Raw genomic sequence first — 23023 nt, forward strand, 5'->3', positions numbered from 1 at the left:
AGTTAGAAATGTGTAAACTTGAGGCTGAAAGAGAAAGAGAACAGCGGCAGATGGATTTCAAAATGCGCCAGATGGAACTGGAAGCAGAGACAGCGAGGCTAGCCTTCGTTCCTACTGTGCCTGTTAGTGAGTCGTCCTCACCAGCTGTAGCTTCCAACACGTTTGACATTAGTAGGCAGATTGCCTTAGTACCTTTGTTTAGAGAGTCAGAGGTTGACTCCTATTTTTGTGTGGTTTGAACGTATAGCTGTAGCCTTGAAATGGCCTGAAGAAGTATGGTGTTTATTGCTACAATGTAAAATTAACTGGTAAAGCCCAAGAGGTTTTATCAGCGCTACCTCTGGAAGATAGTTTGAACTATGAAGTGGTCAAAGCTACCGTTCTTCGCGCTTATGAGCTTGTGCCTGAGGCATACCGACAGAGATTTAGGTCTCATAGAAAGTCTTCTAATAAGACTTATGTGGAGTTTGCTAGAGACAAGGGAAATCTGTTTGATAAATGGCATGCTGCTAGATGTAGATAACAATATCTCTATACTCTCTACACTCGCCAGTTTTAGCTTTTAGCCAGCACCGTCTTTAGATTAGCCTTAACGTCGGTAGCCCTGCCCCCTGGTAGACAGTGTATGATCGCTGGATGATTCATTTTAAGTCTAATACTGCGGGTAATGGAGTCGCCAATGACTAGGGTTTTAAATTTGTCAGAGCTAATGGTGGGAGCCTTCGACGTCTCAGACCCCACAACGGGAGGAGTAGAGACCAGAGAAGTCTCGGCCTCCGACTCCGACTCGCTTAATGGGGAGAACCGGTTGAAAGTTTCTGTCGGCTGAATAAGCGACACCGGTTGAGCATTCCTACAGCGTTTCCCTCCAGAAGCCATGAGAAAGTTGTCCGGCTGCGGGGGACCGTGCGAGGGGGTTTATACTAACGTTACTATCTGTACTTACTGGTGGCACAGATGCTGTTTCATCCTCTCCTACACTGAAATGACCCTTTCCTAACGATTGCGTCTGAAGCTGGGCTTGCAGCACAGCTATCCTTGCCATAAGGCGATCGTTCTCCTGTATATTATAAGTACAACGACTGCAATTAGCAGGCATCATGTTAATGTTACTTAGCTTCGGCTGTTTGAAGTCCTGACGAACCATGTCCAGATAAAACCTCCGGGGTAAAAAGTCATCATTCCCAGTTCTAGTGCCTTCTGAGAGAAAATGTCACGTTACAGCAGAGATCCTCTATTTTCCAAAAAAGAGGCTATAGAAGGCCAAGAAATGGTCAGAGAGGGCACTTCCTGTATGCAATCTTCTCAGGTTTTGGCTTGCCATATGAGTTCTGTTATACTCACAGACACCATTCAAACAGTTTTAGAAACTTTAGGGTGTTTTCTATCCAAATCAAACAATTATATGCATATTCTAGTTTCTGGGCAGGAGTAATAACCAGATTAAATTGGGTATGTTTTTTATCCGGCCGTGAAAATACTGCCACCTATCCTAAACAGGTTCAACCGCAGCCGTCGACAAAGCAGTTCTTAAAAGAGGAAGTAAACATAGACAAAGCTATATTAAAATTGTCAGTCTAGAGCACCAGTGACAGGGATTTCGAAATGGGAGAAGTTAGGAGCAATTTATATAAGGACGGTATTTGGTATCATGATAAGTTACCAATAATACCTAAGTCATTGTTTAGAGATGCGGCAAGATTGACACATGGGCAGAGCCATGTGTCAACAGGGGTGATAGTAGAGCAGATTCGGAAACACTTTGTGGCCTATTGGATAACGAACTACTTAAAAAAACATTTTTTATAATAGATAAGTATATTAAATGGGAAGAAGCGGTCCCAACTTACTGGGTGGACACAATTAGGGTAGTTGGTTTACTAGTATCTATCTCTTTAAATAATGGATTACATTTTAGCTGATCAGGTAAACCATATAGAATGCCAGAGTTAGGGAGGCCAGAACAGGTAGACATAGAAGTTGAAGATATACTAACAGAACACATGGTTAACCAAACCCGTATGTCCGAGACTTTGTGTCCAACAGGTGAATTACAGGAGAAGATGATTCACTCAATCCAACCAGGAGACTGGGTGTGGATCCAGTCCCTGTGGAGAAAAGAACTGGAAGCAGCCACGGTGGGAGGGCCCATACCAAGTGTTCCTGGTAATAGCCTTCGCGGTGAGAATAGCTGAAAGAGCTACCTGGGTTCATATCACACATTGCGGGAGGGTAAGACACACTGACACTGTCGAACAATCACAGAGTTAGGAGAAGAACCGAATACCAATAAGGTTCGGGGGTTACCTCTCTAACGAAGATTCCCTAACCCGCCCGATCCTCACTATGTGCATTCATAGAAGTGAAAGTGTGGGTTGGCCTCTAGCCAGTGATATATTCGCCGGGAGGGGGTGGGGCTTTACAGCGGTACTGGTCAGTCTGAGCTGTCTGATTGTGGGAGCCATATTCCTAATACACCATGAACCACTCGAGAAGTCAGAAAGTGGTAACTTGACCCATAGTGTAGAAGATGAGGAGTTTTTATAGCCTAGGTACAAAAGGTCACTCGATCTGGATAAAAAGGAAGTGAGAGTAGAGTTAGGGAAGGATGTCTCAATAGAGTTCTATGCAGACCAAATGGGGTCCCTAACCTCCTGGCAGTCTAGGACTCGGACTTCATGGGGAAGATATCTGTGTAGATCCCGGTGTAACTCATGGAATCATAGCTCACACAGAGAGAGAAGGCTATGTCAATCCACACACCCAATATAGAAACAGATGGAGTATAGTGAAGGCCAGGGTTTTTGACTGCAATCCAGAGCAAGGGAAGTATTGCTTGAAGATAGGAATGACCATTAAAAGCATAAAGAAAGAGGATTTAGGGTTATGGTATGTTGGCCTTGACCAGACCATTGTCGACACTGCGGTACCATTCCGAGTAGTAGAGGTTAGGACAGGAGATAGTTCTACCGCCAGCCAGAATACCAGTAGTACCCCTGATAAAACGGACATTACCCGTGTAGTCATCCAGAGCCAAGGACCGGTGAGGATAGTTCAGACGAAAGATCTTAACCTGTTGGGGCTAGGGGGCAGTATTTTCACGGCTGGATAAAAAAACGTACCCGATTTAATCTGGTTACTAATCCTACCCAGTAACTAGAATATGCATATACTTATTATATATGGATAGGAAACACCCTAAAGTTTCTAAAACTGTTTGAATGGTGTCTGCGAGTATTACAGAACTCATTTGGCAGGCAAAACACTGAGACATTTTCTGACAGGAAGTGGATACCTGATGTATTGAATTACCTTTAAGCCTATGCCATTGAAACACACAGGGGCTGCTTAATGTTTTGGCGCTTCGTATTGCTTCCACTAGATGTCACCAGCCTTTACAAAGTGTTTTGAGTCTTCTACTATGAGATCTGACCGAACAAGAGCTTTGGAACGGTGATGGCCGATTAGACTCTGGCGATTGAGGTCATGTTGGGTACCCTCGTTCCAATACGTTTTAAAAGAAAATGCATTCGTCCACCTTGAATATTATTCATGTTCTGGTTAAAAAAGGCACTAATGATTTATGCTATACAACGTTTGACATATTTGAACGAACGTAAATATATTTTTTCCCCTCGTTCATGAAGTGAAGTCCGGCGGGCTTAGATCATGTGCTAACAACACGGAGCTTTTTGGACATAAATGATGAGCTTTTTTCAACAAAACTACATTCGTTATGGACCTGGGATTCCTGGAAGTGACATCTGATGAAGAGAATCAAAGGTAATGGATTATTTACATAGTATTTTCGATTTTAGATCTCTCCAACATGGCCGTTTGTCTGTATCGCAAAGCGTATTTTTCTGGGCGCAGTGCTCAGATTATTGCAAAGTGTGATTTCCCGGTAAGGTTATTTTTAAATCTGGCAAGTCGATTGCGTTCAAGAGATGTAAATCTATAATTCTTTAAATGACAATATAATATTTTACCAATGTTTTCTAATTTTAATTATTTAATTTGTGGTGCTGACTTGACTGCCGGTTATTGAAGGGAAACGATTTCCTGAACATCAACGCCATAGTAAAACCCTGTTTTTGGATATAAATATGAACTTGATAGAACTAAAAATGCATGCATTGTCTAACATAATGTCCTAGGAGTGTCATCTGATGGAGATTGTCAAAGGTTAGTGCATCATTTTAGCTGGTTTTATGGTTTTGGTGACGCCTGTCTTTGAATTGACAAAACATTACACACAGCTATTGTCAACGTACTCTCCTAACATAATCTAACTTTATGCTTTCGCCGTAAAACCTTTTTGAAATCGGACAACGTGGTTAGATTAAGGAGATGTTTATCTTTCAAAGGGTGTAAGATAGTTGTATGTTTGAAAAATTTTGAATTTTGACATTTATTTGGTTTCAAATTTGCCGCTATTTGAAATGCACCTGCTGTTGATAGGGTGCACCACGGGTGGCACGCTAGCGTCCCACATAGCCCCAATAGGTTAAGGAAGTGATTGAGGTGGAGACTTGGTTTGGGGATTCCAACCTATGGCTGGAATGGATTCAGTATACAGCTAGATCAGTAGCTAAAGAAGAAGGTTATGCCTGCACAACAGCCAAACTTCAGTTGACAACCATCCCCTTTCTACTCGATGGAATTAATTTACCAAGGGGAATGGCCTGTATGGTAAAGCTGTTCATGAAGGCAAGGAAGCCAGACAGTTGCACTGATCTGCATTATCTGTATCCTATGTGCCTGTTAGATCCAGACTTCCCCTTTCACAGTCGCAGGAGGAGACTATTATTGTATGGCTCGACACAACACACACGGATGGAACGTAGGGGAAGTAAGAACATGCAATAGGACAGAGAATGTTACAACTGACGAGACAATGAGGGACCTGACTGGGTGGTTGAGTTCCGAGGACTTTAGTAAGATAAAAAGGCCGAGAGCGGATGTCTGGTGGTTGTGTGGAGGTATGAAGCTGTGGCCAAACCTGCCTGCAAATTGTACTGGTATTTGTGCATTGGTACAGTTAGGCATGCCCTTCACCCTTATACAACACAAGACCTAGTGCCAGGTGAAAGAGAGAGGAGGAGAGCTCCGTCAGGGTCCTTTGACGATAGAATTTACATTGATAGCATTGGGGTTCCAAGGGGGGTGCCTGATGAGTTTAAAGCTAGGAATCAGATATGGGCTGGATTGGAATCATGTCTTTTTTGGTGGTCGACTCTCACTAAAAATGTGGATTGGATAAATTACATTTATTATAACCAACTGCGTTTCATCAACTATACCAGAGAGGCAATTCAAGGGTTAGCAGAACAGACAGCTGCGACCACTTTGATGGTATTGCAGAATAGAATAGCTTTGGATATGCTTCTGGCTGAAAAGGGTGGTGTGTGTGTGATGTTCGGATCTGAATGCTGTACTTTCATCCCTGAGAACACAGCTCCAGATGGATCAGTGACCAAGGCCCTGGCCGGTCTAAACAATTTAGCTCAGGAGTTAGCAGAAAATTCCGGGGTGGACACGGCACTCACGGGATTGTTTGATAGTACGTTCGGAAAATTGGTTGTAATCACTGTGTTGTGGACTGCTTTCACCTGTATGACTGTGTTGATATTATGTGGTTGTTGTTTGGTCCCTTGTGCGAGAGGTCTCATTTCCGGGGCTCTGGAGAGATCGATGACGGAGCAGATGGTGAGATACGGACCGATTCCAAGTTCAGACCAGTGGGATGACAAATACCTACCGCCGAGCCTGGTGGAGGATTCATTCAATTACGAGGAGCCCATGTTAGACGAGACCATCTTTAATGTTTAGGAAGACTGTTTCTCTAAATGAAGGTCAATGCAAAAATCCTAATCCGAAGAGTTATGACTGGACATAGGCTTAGAACAGTCATTGATAAGTATGTAATGAAAATACATGTACTCGTTTTCTTTGATCTAGTTTGATTTTGTGTGACATTTCTGAATCCAATAAAAATAGATGTGTTATAGTGTATGTGAAATATTTAGCCAATAGGGTGGATTGTAATGGAAATAATATGATTAAATGTTTGACTAAATGATTTCAACCTGAAAAGGTATAACCGAGTGATTATAAGATGAATGTACTAATGTGTGTGTGTCGGAAAAGTTGAAGCTTAATGATTTAGCAATGTAAGCAACCAGACAGCAGACAACTTGTGACCACTGTGAAACTGATAACAGGAAGAAGGTCTCCCCACCCAGGGAGGGGAGAAACCTTTAGGCTTGCAGTAGATTATGTAACATGGGGCAGGATATGATAAGCAATGTATGAGATGGAGAAGACTTGTAAATAAGCATTGACAGTGTTAACCTGTTAGGGCTAGGGGGCAGCATTGACATGGCTGGATAAAAAACATACCCGATTTAATCTGGTTACCACTCCTACCCAGTAACTAGAATATGCACATACTTATTACATATGGATAGAAAACACCCTAAATTTTCTAAAACTGTTTGAATGGTGTCTGTGAGTATAACAGAACTCAAATGGCAGGTCAAAACCTGAGAGATTCCTTTACAGGAAGTGGCCTGTCTGACCATTTGTTGAACTTCTTTTCCATCTCTATCATTTACTAAGGATCTCTGCTCTAACGTGACACTTCCCACGTCTTCCATAGGCTCTCAGAGCCCGGGAAAAAACAGAATGTCGTCATTCCAGCCCCAGGCTGAAACACATTATCGCCTTTCTCAAGTGGCCGATCAAGAGACACTGGCTTATGCGCGTGACCCCGACCGCCCCCGCCTTTGGGATTTTTTCCTCTGTTTGCCGAAAAGGAGATTCCCTGTCGGAATATTATCGCTTTTCTACAAGAAAAGTGTCGTAAAAATTGATTTTAAACAGCGGTTGACATGCTTCGAAGTACGGTAATGGAATACTTAAAATTTTATTGTCACGAATTGCGCCAAGCGCGTGACACTTCTTTACTATTTCGGATAGTGTCTGGAACGCACGAACAAAACGCCGCTATTCGGATATAACGATGGATTATTTTGGACCAAACCAACATTTGTTATTGAAGTAGCAGTCCTGGCTGTGTATTCTGACGAAGACAACAAAAGGTAATGAAACTTTTATAATAGTAAATATGATTATGGTGAGTGCTAAACTTGCCGGGTGTCTAAATAGCGAGCCCGTGATGCCTGGGCTATGTACTTAGAATATTGCAAAATGTGCTTTCACCAAAAAGCTATTTTAAAATCGGACATATCGAGTGCATAGAGGAGGTCTGTATCTATAATTCTTAAAATAATTGTTATGCTTTTTGTGAACGTTTATCGTGAGTAATTTAGTAAAATGTTAGCGAATTCCCCGGAAGTTTGCGGGGGGTATGCTAGTTCTGAACGTCACATGCTAATGTAAAAAGCTGGTTTTTGATATAAATATGAACTTGATTGAACAAAACATGCATGTATTGTATAACATAATGTCCTAGGGTTGTCATCTCATGAAGATCATCAAAGGTGAGTGCTGCATTTAGCTGTCTTCTGGGTTTTGGTGACATTATATGCTGGCTTGAAAAATGGGTGTCTGATTATTTCTGGCTTGGTACTCTGCTGACATAATCTAATGTTTTGCTTTCGTTGTAAAGCCTTTTTGAAATCGGACAGTGTGGTTAGATTAACGAGAGTCTTGTCTTTAAATGGCTGTAAAATAGTCATATGTTTGAGAAATTGAAGTAATAGGATTTTTAAGGTTTTGAAAATCGCGCCACAGGATAGCAGTGGCTGTTACGTAGGTGGGACGAATTCGTCCCGCCTAGCCTAGACAGGTTAATGATTTAGCAATGTAAGCAACCAGACAGCAGACAACTTGTGACCACTGTGAAACTGATAACAGGAAGAAGGTCTCCCCAACCAGGGAGGGGAGAAACCTTTAGGCTTGCAGTAGATTATGTAACATGGGGCAGGATATGATAAGCAATGTATGAGATGGAGAAGACTTGTAAATAAGCATTGACAGTGTTAAAGAAGAGGAGGGGCATTTGTAAGGGGTATGACATATGGTATGACCAAATGTCAGGTATAAAAGGCTGTGTACATTGTATGATATTCAGAGCTCTCGTAAATAAACATTCTGACCAATTGTAGGCTGGCTCTCCGTCTGCTTCATCCAACCAGAATCTTACACCCTCTGGGGGGCAGACTGAGTAGTTTAATTGAAGTTCGGTTTATGAACATTGGGAACAGAATTCCCATGACAGAAGGTAGAAACTAGAGCCTGTAGGACCTGCCTTGTTGATAGTGTTGTTAAGAAGGTAGAGCAGGGATTTATTATGGACAGACTTCTCCCATTCTTAGCTACTGTCGTATCAATATGTTTTGACCATGGCAGTTTACAATCCAGGGTTACTCCAAGCAGTTTAGTCACCTCAACTTGCTCAATTTCCACATTATTCATTACGAGATGAACAGGTGAGCAGTACGCGTCTATGTAATGAGAGCATGAACAGTGTGAGGACCGTTAAAACGTCTTAGGGCTAGGGGGCAGTTTTCGGAAGTTCGGAGAGTCTGGCGAGCCCAAAGTAAAATGCCTGTTACTCAGGCCCAGAAGCTATGCATATAATTGGTAGATTTGGAAAGAAAACACTCTGACGTTTCCAAAATTGTTAAAATAATGTCTGTGAATATAACAGAACAGATATGGCAGGTGAAAACCCGAAGAAAGCACATTTTGCAATATTCTAAGTACATAGCCCAGGCATCACGGGCTAGCTATTTAGACACCCGGCAAGTTTAGCACTCACCATAATCATATTTACTATTATAAAAGTTTGATTACCTTTTGTTGTCTTCGTCAGAATGCACTCCCAGGACTGCTACTTCAATAACAAATGTTGGTTTGGTCCAAAATAATCCATCGTTATATCCGAATAGCGGCGTTTTGTTCGTGCGTTCCAGACACTATCCGAAATGGTAAAGAAGGGACGCGCGCATGGCGCAATTCGTGACAAAAAAATTCTAAATATTCCATTACCGTACTTCGAAGCATGTCAACCGCTGTTTAAAATCAATTTTTACGCCATTTTTCTCGTAGAAAAGCGATAATATTCCGACAGGGAATCTCCTTTTCGGCAAACAGAGGAAAAAATCACAAAGGCGGGGGCGGTCGGGTCATGCGCATAAGCCCAGAGTCCCTTGATCGGCCACTTGAGAAAGGCGATAATGTGTTTCAGCCTGGGGCTGGGATGACGACATTCTGTTTTTTCCCGGGCTCTGAGCGCCTATGGACGACGTAGGAAGTGTCACGTTAGAGCAGAGATCCTTAGTAAAAGATAGAGATGGAAAAGAAGTTCAAGAAATGGTCAGACAGGCCACTTCCTGTAAAGGAATCTCTCAGGTTTTGACCTGCCATTTGAGTTCTGTAATACTCACAGACACCATTCAAACAGTTTTAGAAACTTTAGGGTGTTTTCTATCCATATGTAATAAGTATATGCATATTCTAGTTACTGGGTAGGAGTGGTAACCAGATTAAATCGGGTATGTTTTTTATCCAGCCGTGTCAATACTGCCCCCTAGCCCTAACAGGTTAAATATTATAGTTTCTTTACATTTTAGACAACCTGAAGATGATATAGACACGTTATTTGACTTGTTTGGACGAAATACACTGGTAGCTTTTAGAACTTCTTTGTCTGCATGTTGAAGGAGTGGATTTCTGAAGTCATGGCTCCTGCTAAACAGACTATTTTGGGATATAAAGAAGGACTTTATCGAACAAAACGACCATTCATTGTGTAGCTGGGACCCTTGGGATTGCAAATGGAGGAAGATCTTCAAAGGTAAGTGATTTATTTTATCACTATTTGGGATTCTGTGACGCCTGTGCAAGTTTGGAAAATATGTTATTGTGGGGTGCTGTCCTCAGATAATCGAAAGCTATGCTTTCACCGTAAAGTGTTTTTGAAATCTGACAACGGTGTTCGATTGCCAAGATTTTAAGATTTTAAATGATGTATGACACTTGTATTTTCATGAATGTTTAATATGTTTCTATTTTGAATTTGGCGCTCTGCAATTTCACCGGATGTTGTCGTAGGTGTTTTGCTAGCGGTCCACGAGCCCTAAGAATTATTAACCTGTTAGGGCTAGGGGGCAGTATTTGCACGGCTGGATAAAAAAAATGTACCCGATTTAATCTGGTTACTAATCCTACCCAGTAACTAGAATATGCATATACTTATTATATATGGATAGAAAACACTCTAAAGTTTCTAAAACTGTTTGAATGGTGTCTGTGAGTATAACAGAACTCATTTGGCAGGCAAAACCCTGAGACATTTTCTGACAGGAAGTGGATACCTGATGTGTTGTATTACCTTTAAACCTATGCCATTGAAAAACACAGGGGCTGCTTAATGTTTTGGCGCTTCGTATTGCTTCCACTAGATGTCACCAGCCTTTACAAAGTGTTTTGAGTCTTCTGGAGGGAGATCTGACCGAACAAGAGCCATGGAACGATGATGGCCCATTAGACACCTGGCGCGCGAGTTCATGTTGGGTACCCTCGTTCCAATACGTTATAAAAGAGTATGCATTCGTCCACCTTGAAAATTATTCATGTTCTGGTTAAAAAAGGCCCTAATGATTTATGCTATACAACGTTTGACATGTTTGAACGAACGTAAATATATTTTTTCCCCTCGTTCATGAAGTGAAGTCCGGCGGGCTTAGATCATGTGCTAACAAGACGGAGATTTTTGGACATAAATGATGAGCTTTTTTGAACAAAACTACATTCGTTATGGACCTGTGATACCTGGAAGTGACATCTGATGAAGAGAATCAAAGGTAATGGATTATTTACATAGTATTTTCGATTTTAGATCTCCCCAACATGACGACTAGTCTGTATCGCAAAGCGTATTTTTCTGGGCGCAGTGCTCAGATTATTGCAAAGTGTGATTTCCCAGTAAGGTTATTTTTAAATCTGGCAAGTTGATTGCGTTCAAGAGATGTACATCTATAATTCTTTAAATGACAATATAATATTTTACCAATGTTTTTTAATTTGAATTATTTCATTTGTGATGCTGACTTGACTGCCGGTTATTGGAGGGAAACGATTTCCTCAACATCAATGCCATAGTAAAACGCTGTTTTTGGATATAAATATGAACTTGATAGAACTAAAAATGCATGCATTGTCTAACATAATGTCCTAGGAGTGTCATCTGATGGAGATTGTAAAAGGTTAGTGCATCATTTTAGCTGGTTTTATGGTTTTGGTGACCCTGTCTTTGAATTGACAAAACATTACACACAACTCTTGTAAATGTACTGTCCTAACATACTCTAAATTTATGCTTTCGCCGTAAAACCTTTTTGAAATCATAAAACGTGGTTAGATTAAGGAGATGTTTATCTTTCAAAGGGTGTAAAATAGTTGTATGTTTGAAAAATTTGAATTTTGACATTTATTTGGATTCAAATTTGCCGCTCTTGAAATGCACCTGCTGTTGATGGAGTGCACCACGGGTGGCACGCTAGCGTCCCACCTAGCCCATAGAGGTTAACCTACGATGGCTCAGCTTCAAGGGAACGTATCTGCTATTTGTATTTCCAGCTAAGTCCCCTCCTGTTCCATGGTTTAACAAGCGATGACCACTCCACTACCATTCAACTACCTCCTCACATGAACTGGAAGCCACGTCTCATGTGGCCCACTCATCCACTGGCACATTGAATGTTTCCTCTCCAAGCACAGTGAGGGAACCCCTGTCAATTTTTCTGTCATTACTTTATGTAGAGTCAATCACAATCACATTATTACACATCTATGATTTGACTCCTTGCTTGGACTAACTCATTCTTAGCTCTTTTGTCTCACTGTGTAGTGTTTTTGTGTTATTGTCTTCCCGGTCAAATCCTGTCCTGCACTGGTCAAGCCTCTGAACACCTCAACTCATGCCTCATACCCTCATTCAATCACTGCTGTGATCCCTTCCCAAAATGGTGTAAGTAGCCCTCTCATTCCTATTCCCCATAATATTGTACTATAAGTGTCTTTATTAAATGCTTCAGGTTAAAATAATTACTCTTTGACGATTTTTGAAAAACATTTTGACGTCTCTGTGGGTCTCCCATCCTCCTCAACAACAGAAATGTCTAATAACGTCTAATACAATTCATAATTAATAATTCTGCAAGTTTTCTGTGTTCAGAAGCCTGATTCTACTCACTGTGGTAGTGTGGAAGTGTTGAGCTGTATTATTTGGCCTGTGGTCCTGTTGCCCCCAGTCCCAGTGGTGAAGATAATGTCTTAATTGAGCTTCTTGTCTGTGACTGAGATACGTAATCTGCACATTTACTAAAACGTCAGCTCTCATCTCTCCCAATGTTCTCAATGTCAAACGATGAAGGCCGGGTAGTTTTTTTTTATGATTGCAACCCAGGTCATTTTAGTCGGCTGGCCCTCGCTACATATTCGTCGCCAGACCCACTGGCTCCAGGTCATCTACAAGTCTATGCTAGGTAAAGCTCCGCCTTATCTCAGCTCCCTGGTCACGATAACAACACCCACCCGTGCTCCAGCAGGTACATCTCACTGGTCATCCCCAAAGCCAACACCTCCTTTGGCCGCCTTTCCTTCCAGTTCTCTGCTGCCAGTGAATGGAACGAATTGCAAAAATCACTGGTTGGAGACTCATATCTCCCTCACCAACTTTACACATCAGCTATCTGAGCAGCTAACCGATCGCTGCAGCTGTACATAGCCCATCTGTAAATAGCCCACCCAATCTACCTACCTCATCCCCATATTGTTTTTATTTACTTTGCTGCTCTTTTGTACTCCAGTATCACTACTTACACATCATCATCTGCTCATCTATCACTCCAGTGTTAATCTGCTAAATTCTGATTACTTTGCTACTTCGGCCTATTTATTGCCATACCTCCTCACGCCATTTGCACACACTGTATATAGACTTTCTTTTTTCATTTGGGTTGACTGTACGCTTGTTTATTCCATGTAACTCTGTGTTGTTGTTTCTGTCGCACTGCTTTGCTTTATCTTGGCCAGGTCGCAGTTGTAAATGAGAACTTGTTCTCAACTAGCCACCTTGTTAAATAAAGGTGAAATAATACAAATAAAAAGATCCTATATCATAATGAATCAGATTACATGGAGAGGGGGGACCTGATCCTAGATCATAATGAATCAGAATACATGGAGAGGGGGGACCTGATCCTAGATCATAATGAATCAGATTACATGGAGAGGGGGGACCTGATCCTAGATCATAATGAATCAGATTACATGGAGAGGGGGGACCTGATCCTACATCATAATGAATCAGATTACATTGAGAGCCGGATATATATAATATACTGTGGCAAACCTCTTCAAAGTTAGGAGCGTTTGTCACAAATTAAGTGGGAAACTGTCACCAAAGTCAGCCCAGAATGAAAGTTCTTTCGAACATGACAGTACCTGTGTGTTTGTTTCCCTGTCCTGGTCCACCCAGGCCGCAGGTAAGGTCAAGGATAGCAGGGTTCGGTACACAAATCTGGTTCTCGGTAGGTCCAGGTCTAAACGCCAACAGGTAAGTCCAAAACAGTCCAGCTCGTACACGGTAAATCCAGCCAATGTAGATTGTCTCTTTCTCTATGGTTCATAGATCCTTCCCGCCCTCTCTCTCTCTTCCTGGTTTTTCTTGACCTTTTATCTGTGGGTTGGCTCCACCTTCTGAGGGTTCCCCTTGCTTCTGGGAATTGTAGCTTTGGCAGTCGGCCATTTTGTGATCTATAGTTCTGATCGGGGTGGCCATTTTAGTGATCGGGCAGAGCCCGTTTATTAGTTCTGCCCTCACATATCTGCCATTTATCACTCGACCCCCTTCTTTGCCACACATCTCCCCCCTAGATCCGACCCCCTAGGTCGGGCTACCGCAGAAAAATATGCGTGCATGCGGGATAACCCATCCACATTTCCCATTTCCTTTCCTGCTCTGTGTTTCAAGTCAAAGTGAAACGGTTGGAGACTCAAAAACCACCGCATCACCCGAGCGTTCTTCTCTTTAGCCCTATGCATCCAGGTGAGTGGTGCATGGTCACTGATGAGGGTGAAGTGGCGCCCCAGCAGGTAGTATTTCAGGCTTTCCAGAGCCCACTTTACTGCCAGCGCCTCTTTCTCAACAACTGAGTAGTTGGTTTCCCGTGGTTCCAGCTTCCTGCTTAAAAACAGGATGGGGTGTTCCACCCCTTCTACCTCTTGGGACAGCACTGCTCCCAAGCCGACCTCTGAAGCATCCGTCTGAACCACAAACTCTCTCTCAAAGTCTGGTACCACCAGCACTGGATTACAGCAGAGGGCCTCCTGTAATGTCCTAAATGCTTTGGTGGCCCTTTCATCCCACTTGACCATGTTTGGCCCTCTGGCTCTAGTCATGTCGGTGAGTGGGGCGGCCACTGTGGCATAACTTGGGATGAACTTCCGGTAGTACCCGGTCAGCCCTAGGAAGGCTCGAACCTGCTTCTTATTTACTGGTTTCGGCCATTCTCTAATTGCCTCCACCTTCTTACGTTGGGGTTTGATTAATCCTCTTCCCACTGTGTATCCCAGATACTCCGTTTCCTCTAACCCCACATAACACTTGGCAGGGTTCGCTGTGAGCCCTGCCTTTCTAAGGGCGTCTAACACTGCCTGTACCCGGGGTAAGTGGGATTCCCAATCTGGGCTGTAGATCCCCACGTCATCTAAATAAGCTGCAGCGTATGCTTGGTGCGGTTTTAGGACCTTGTCCATGAGCCGTTGAAAGGTGGCTGGGGCCCCGTGTAGGCCGAATGGCATGACGGTGTATTGAAACAAACCGTCAGGGGTTGCAAAGGCTGTCTTTTCTTTGGCCCTGGGGGTCAGAGGAATTTGCCAGTACCCTTTTGTCAGGTCCAGGGTCGTAATGTACCGAGCTTTACCAATTTTCTCCAGTAGTTCGTCTACTCTGGGCATGGGGTAGGCATCAAACTTGGAGATTTCATTTACCTTCCGAAAGTCGTTACAGAACCGCAAAGACCCATCGGGCTTGGAGACCATCACAATTGGGCTAGACCACTCACTATGTGACTCTTCGATCACTCCAGCTGTCAACATTTTCTCCGTCTCTGCTCTAATCGCTGCCTGTCGAGCCTCGGGTACCCGATATGGCCTCATGCTCACTTTTCTCCCTGGTAGGGAAACGATATCATGAGCTGTAACCTCAGTTCGGCCGGGTACCTCTGAAAACACATCTCTGTTTTTCTGGATCAGGGTCTTTACTTCCTGTACTTGTGCTGGGGACAAAGTAGGTGAAATATTTACTTCGGCTGTCTCCTGAGTGTGTGTGGGGTACGTAACCATTAGTGTTTCTCTCTCTCTCCGTGCTTTTAACCTCTTGGGGCTAGGTGGGACGCTAGCGTGCCACCCGTGGTGCACTCCATCAACAGCAGGTGCATTTCAAGAGCGGCAAATTTGAATCCAAATAAATGTCAAAATTCAAATTTTTCAAAAATACAACTATGTTACACCATTTGAAAGATAAACATCTCCTTAATCTAACCACGTTTTACGATTTCAAAAAGGTTTTACGGCGAAAGCATAAATTTAGAGTATGTTAGGACAGTACATTTACAAGAGTTGTGTGTAATGTTTTGTCAAGTCAAAGACAGGGTCACCAAAACCATAAAACCAGCTAAAATGATACACTAACCTTTTACAATCTCCATCAGATGACACTCCTAGGACATTATGTTAGACAATGCATGCATTTTTAGTTCTATCAAGTTCATATTTATATACAAAAACAGCGTTTTACTATGGCATTGATGTTGAGGAAATCGTTTCCCTCCAATAACCGGCAGTCAAGTCAGCGTCACAAATTAAATAATTAAAATTAGAAAACATTGGTAAAATATTATATTGTCATTTAAAGAATTATAGATTTACATCTTTTGAACGCAATCAACTTGCCAGATTTAAAAATAACCTTACTGGGAAATCACACTTTGCAATAATCTGAGCACTGTGCCCAGAAAAATACGCGTTGCGATACAGACTAGACGTCATGTTGGGGAGATCTAAAATCGAAAATACTATGTAAATAATCCATTACCTTTGATTCTCTTCATCAGATGTCACTTCCAGGTATCACAGGTCCATAACGAATGTAGTTTTGTTCAAAAAAGCTCATCATTTATGTCCAAAAATCTCCGTCTCGTTAGCACATGATGTAAGCCAGCCGGACTTCTCGTCATGAACGAGGGGAAAAAATATATTTCCGTTCGTTCAAACATGTCAAACGTTGTATAGCATAAATCATTAGGGCCTTTTTTAACCAGAACATGAATAATATTCAAGGTGGACGAATGCATAGCCTTTTATAACGTATTGGAACGAGGGTACCCAACATGAAGTAGCGCGCCAGGTGTCTAATGGGACATCACCGTTCCATGGCTCTTGTTCGGTCAGATCTCCCTCCAGAAGACTCAAAACACTTTGTAAAGGCTGGTGACATCTAGTGGAAGCAATAGGAAGTGCCAAAATATTCCTAAACCCCTGTGTTTTTCAATGGGATAGGTTTGAAGTCAATACAACACATCAGGTATCCACTTCCTGTCAGAAAATGTCTCAGGGTTTTGCCTGCCAAATGAGTTCTGTTATACTCACAGACACCATTCAAACAGTTTTGGAAACTTTAGAGTGTTTTCTATCCATATATAATAAGTATATGCATATTCTAGTTACTGGGTAGGATTAGTAACCAGATTAAATCGGGTACATTTTTTTTATCCAGACGTGCAAATGCTGCCCCCTAGACCCAACAGGTTAACAGGTTTATGTGATATATCTGTTCCTGGGGCCGTCGACCTGGCTGTCGGATCCGATAATTAACTTCTCCTATTCTCTCCAGTACTTCATATGGTCCTTTCCATGTTGCTAGTAGTTTGCACTCTACCGTGGGGATCAGCACTAACACCTTATCTCCCGGTTGAAATTCCCTCAGGGTAGCCTGCCGGTTATAAGTGTGCCGCTGGTGCTCTTGTGCTTGTCTCATGTGCTCTCTGATGATGGGCATGACTGTGGCTATCCTGTTTTGCATTGCCGTGACGTGCTCTATGACACTAGTATACGGGGTGGATTGGTGTTCCCAGGTTTCCCGGGCGATGTCTAAGATTCCCCGGGGGTGCCTCCCATATACCAGCTCGAAGGGAGAAAACCCCAGCGAGGCTTGAGGAACCTCTCTAATGGCAAACATCAGATATGGCAACATGCAATCCCAGTTTTTCCCATCCTTGTCGATTACCTTCCTGAGCATTGACTTCAGGGTCCGGTTGAATCTCTCAACCAGCCCGTCCGTCTGTGGATGGTAAACCGATATCCTCAACTGTTTCACCTGCCACAATTTACAAAGGTCCGCCATAAGGCGGGACATAAAGGGGGTCCCCTGGTCAGTAAGGATCTCCTTTGGGACCCCGACCCTGGTGAACAATAGCACTAGTTCCTTGGCGATATTTTTGGAAGCCATTGTCCGAAGGGGAATGGCTTCTGGGTAGTGAGTGGCATAATCTAGAATGACCAGAATGTATTGGTGCCCTCTGGCAGATTTGGGTAGTGGGCCCACTATATCCATCACTATCCTCTCAAATGGCGTTTCGATTATGGGGAGTGGCACTAACGGGCTTCTAAACGCTGGTCGGGGAGCTGTTACCTGGCACTCCGGGCACTCTCCACAGTGCCGAGCCACTTCAGCCTGAATTCCTGGCCAGTAAAACCTCCTTACAATCCGGTCTCGGGTTTTATCGATACCAAGGTGTCCACCCAGAATGTGCCCATGAGCTAGATCCAGTACTGTCTTCCTGTACCGGGTGGGGACCAACAACTGTTCCACCACATCAACCCCTATTTTTGAGACTCTGTACACCAAACCATTTTTCATGATGAAGTGGGGAAAACTATTAGGCATCATCCTATCATTTATGGGAGTACCATCTACGACCTGCACGTCTGCTCTGGCTTGCTGCAGGGTTGGATCCTGGTGTTGGGCCGTCCCGAAATTAGTCATGGACCCTGCCAGATCTGCTGGTTCTAGATAGTCATCCTCTGGATTCAGATCGACCCCAGCCCCACTAGTACTGGGCTGTTCATTATCAACAAGGTTTGCCACTTCATCCTCATCCTCCCCTACTAGTACCTGTGAGGTTGGCCCCTGGGAGACCTCTTTTTTTGGCCTTGGTTGAAGGCCCCATGCTTCTTCCTGCTTGGTCAGGGTTGTTGGCTTCTCAAATATGCCATTCTTTTGGCCTAACTTCGCAAAGTTAGGAAAGTATCTACCCAATATTACATCATATGGCATCTTTGGGACCACGCCGACCTCATAATCCAGCAGACCGTCCTCTGTTTGTATGCTCACTAAGGCTGTGGGGTACAGACGGGTATCCCCATGAATGCACGTAACACAGATATCCTGACTTGTATCCAGTTTATGCGTCGGCACTAGGTTTGCAATGACCAGGGTTAGCATACTGCCGGAATCCAGTAGTGTTTCAACCTCTTTCCCTTCAACCTTCACCCTGCACATATGTTTGTTTCTTGATCTTTCAAGTACAGTGGTTACCACGGGACATGCATACCATATCTCATCTTTTTCACCGAGGTTACATTGGATTGGCTCTTCTTTAATAGGGCAGTAGGCTGCAATATGTCCCGGTCGATTACAATTGTAACAGATAATAGGGTTTCGGGGGAGAGACCCCCTCAACCCCCAGTCCCGGTTTCTGTTTTTTCCCTTAGTGTCTCGGCCCGATTCTGATTCTTTCCTCATGGCCCCACGCTGCTCTCCTCCCCCTCCACCTGTTGGGACAGTCTTACCCTGTCCGCTGGTTCACCCAGGCCTGGGGAATGGGAATCTTTCCTCCTGCGCCTGCTCAGCTGTTCCTGCCGTACAATACCATTCAACCAGGCCCACGAGATGGTCGGCGGAAAGTACATCGTTCTGGCCAACCCATCGTCGCACTTCTTGGGGTAGACCTCGCTGAAACTGGTTGAGTATGATGGTCTCGACGACCTCGGCGGACGAACGGGTCTCCGGTCGCAACCATTTCTGTGCCAGGTGAATCAAGTCGAACATCTGTGTTCGGGGGGGTTGTCCCGGTCTGTAGGACCACTGGTGGAAGCGGTGTGCCCTCACGGTATCGGTCACTCCCAGTCTAGTCAGAATCTCTCCCTTTAGTTTATCGTAATCCTGTGCATCCTTCAACTCCAGGTCGAAATATGCTTTCTGAGCGTCCCCTGCCAGGTATGGTGCCAGAAGCCCTGCCCATTCTTCTTTCGGCCACTTCTCCCTCTCTGCCGTCCTTTCGAAGGTGGTAAGATATGTTTCCCAATCATCCCGTTTATTAGTTCTGCCCTCACATATCTGCCATTTATCACTCGACCCCCTTCTTTGCCACAATACCCTACTATTTTTTAATATTTAATATGCCATAAACTGTTTTTTTTTTAACAGTTTCAGTAATTCATTGTAATTAACTTAATCATTATGTCACACCCCTCTCTATTGTCATTGGTTGCATTAATTGCACTGTTCGTTTACATAACCTGGTTCAAGTATTGATGACATCACCCTGAAGAAGGCACAGTGATGCTGAAACGTTGGTAAATACTGTCGTGTCTTTGGCTATGCCGGATTAAGTGATATGACATGCTAACTTATAAAATGATTTCTCTGTAATTAATATTACCTGATTAAGCTAATCATGTAAAAGTAATTAACTAGAAAGTCGGGGCACCACGGAAGAACGTTTATAGAGCCGTAATCTTCCGAATAAACTCTTAAAATACTTTGTAATATTTTACATCGATAGCAGTCAATATTAACCCTTGTTTTATTTTCAGTCTCATAATGAAAGTTGTAAGTTCTTGGCTATCTTCACGAACCCTGGCTAACAAGTTGAATCAGCAATACAAAATTGGGTTTAATTATTTATTTACTAAATACCTAACTAATCACACAGAATTACAAATACACAGACTACAATGATGTCATACAGAAAACGTCCTGGTGGACGGAACCTGTATGAAAGCTAGTTACACAAAGGAAAGGGGGTTGGGCTTGAATGAAAGAGCGGGAAGATTTAGGAACACAGAAACAGCAGCTATGCTATCGTAAATACATTATCTTATGCATTCTAAATTACCGCCCATTTGGAAAAGGAAAATGCAATAAATATTTACTCTGAGCTGCGCTTCGGTAGATTGGTCGTAGATGCTGGCCGGGTTGGCCAACAGACCTTCCGTACTCGGAAGAATGTCTCTGGTGGTAAATTGGATACGTGGTGGTATCTTCGTCTGGTTGTTAGACTGGATCCGTCGTCCGTCCTTTCCTAGCCCACGTAAGCAGCGGCCGCTGCTAACTCAACGGCTAGGAAGTAGCACTTCTGTAGTGAATAAGCTCAAAGTTCATACCATTCGCCACCAAAGCTCACGCCGAGGTTGGCTTAGTTCTGTTCTTGACATGTGTGTCCTTCTAACGTAGAGGCTGCAGACCTCCCGTACTGGAACAACCTGGTTATCTTTTCGTCAAAGGATTATATAGTGGGGAGGGGGAGGGAGGTGTTTCATCGTTTATAACCCCTGTCTCTTCACAGGGTTGGGTTACTGATCGAGCAGGGCACTTTCCTTATGAAAACCCAAATCTCTCATTCGGAAGCTAAAATTACATTTCATCTCCTAACAAACATTTTCAATATCAAACATTTCAATTGCATAACAATTCCATGTGACTCTGATAACTAGAGGGTGTATACTTTCTCAGATACAGTTTATGTCGTCCTGTCATCAGTCATAATGTCTCAGATGACAACCGAACTGACATACATACTCATTACGTTCCCAAGCATATTTCCAACTGGTTTTATTAACCTCTACGTAACAGCCACTTGCAGCCTGTGGCGCGATTTTCAAAACCTTAAAAATCCTATTACTTCAATTTCTCAAACATATGACTATTTTACAGCAATTTAAAGACAAGACTCTCATTAATCTAACCACACTGACCGATTTCAAAAAGGCTTTACAACGAAAGCAAAACATTAGATTATGTCAGCAGAGTACCGAGCCAGAAATAATCAGACACCCATTTTTCAAGCTAGCATATAATGTAACAAAAACCCAGAAGACAGCTAAACGCAGCACTCACCTTTGATGATCTTCATCAGATGACAACCCTAGGACATTATGTTATACAATACATGCATGTTTTGTTCAATCAAGTTCATATTTATATCAAAAACCAGCTTTTTACATTAGCATGTGACGTTCAGAACTAGCATACCCCCCGCAAACTTCCGGGGAATTCGCTAACATTTTACTAAATTACTCACGATAAACGTTCACAAAAAGCATAACAATTATTTTAAGAATTATAGATACAGACCTCCTCTATGCACTCGATATGTCCGATTTTAAAATAGCTTTTTGGTGAAAGCACATTTTGCAATATTCTAAGTACATAGCCCAGGCATCACGGGCTAGCTATTTAGACACCCGGCAAGTTTAGCACTAACCATAATCATATTTACTATTATAAAAGTTTGATTACCTTTTGTTGTCTTCGTCAGAATGCACTCCCAGGACTGCTACTTCAATAACAAATGTTGGTTTGGTCCAAAATAATCCATCGTTATATCCGAATAGCGGCGTTTTGTTCGTGCGTTCCAGACACTATCCGAAATGGTAAAGAAGGGTCGCAGGGAATGTCCTTTTCGGCAAACAGAGGAAAAAATCACAAAGGCGGGGGCGGTCGGGTCATACGCATAAGCCCAGAGTCCCTTGATCGGCCACTTGAGAAAGGCGATCAAGTGTTTCAGCCTGGGGCTGGGATGACGACATTCTGTTTTTTCCCGGGCTCTGAGCGCCTATGGACGATGTAGGAAGTGTCACGTTAGAGCAGAGATCCTTAGTAAAAGATAGAGATGGCAAAGAAGTTCAAGAAATGGTCAGACAGGCCACTTCCTGTAAAGGAATCTCTCAGGTTTTGACCTGCCATTTGAGTTCTGTTATACTCACAGACACCATTCAAACAGTTTTAGAAACTTTAGGGTGTTTTCTATCCATATGTAATAAGTATATGCATATTCTAGTTACTGGGTAGGAGTGGTAACCAGATTAAATCGGGTACGTTTTTTATCCAGCCGTGTCAATACTGCCCCCTATCCTAAACAGGTTAACAGGACAGCAGTCCTTCAGTAGGGTCAGTAAGAGAGGGGAAGGGGGAAAGGTATTTATGGGGGGGGTCATAAACCTTACCCACAGGCCAATGTCATGACAATACCCATAAATGACTGGGAGTTTATATATGGAGTGTGGGACTCTCTTTATTTTGATAGTTTATAACTCTTATGTATGTGCCATCTTTTTGTGTTTTTCAGGCAGCCTGGGAAAGAACTGAAAAAACTCACTAAAGAGTCAAGACAGAGACACCAGAAAGACCCAAGAAGACTTGGACGCAGCATCAGAGGACAGAGAGGGATGTTCAGAACTCACTCAGTCTGGTCAGTTGGTGAGGATAGACTTGGAGGCTGCTTACCTGACATGGAGGAAGTCCCCCCTCCTCTCCCCTACCTTCCCTATACCCCCCTCCTCTCCCCTACCTTCCCTATACCCACCTCCTCTCCCCTACCTTCCCTATACCCCCCTCCTCTCCCCTACCTTCCCTATACCCCCTCCTCTCCCCTACCTTCCCTATACCCCCCTCCTCTCCCCTACCTTCCCTATACCCCCTCCTCTCCCCTAACTTCCCTATACCCCCTTCTCTCCCCTACCTTCCCTATGCCCCCCCTCTCCCTACCTTCCCTATGCCCCCCTCCTCTCCCCTACCTTCCCTATACCCCCTCCTCTCCCCTACCTTCCCTATACCCCACTCCTCTCCCCTACCTTCCCTATACCCCCCCCCCCCCCATTATGTTGGACCATGTTTATTTGTTTGAATCTTGTCTTTGTTTGT

The sequence above is a fragment of the Salmo salar genome, unplaced genomic scaffold (genome assembly GCF_965601325.2).
Source record: "Salmo salar unplaced genomic scaffold, fSalSal1 ptg000956l, whole genome shotgun sequence".
NCBI lineage: Eukaryota > Metazoa > Chordata > Actinopteri > Salmoniformes > Salmonidae > Salmo > Salmo salar.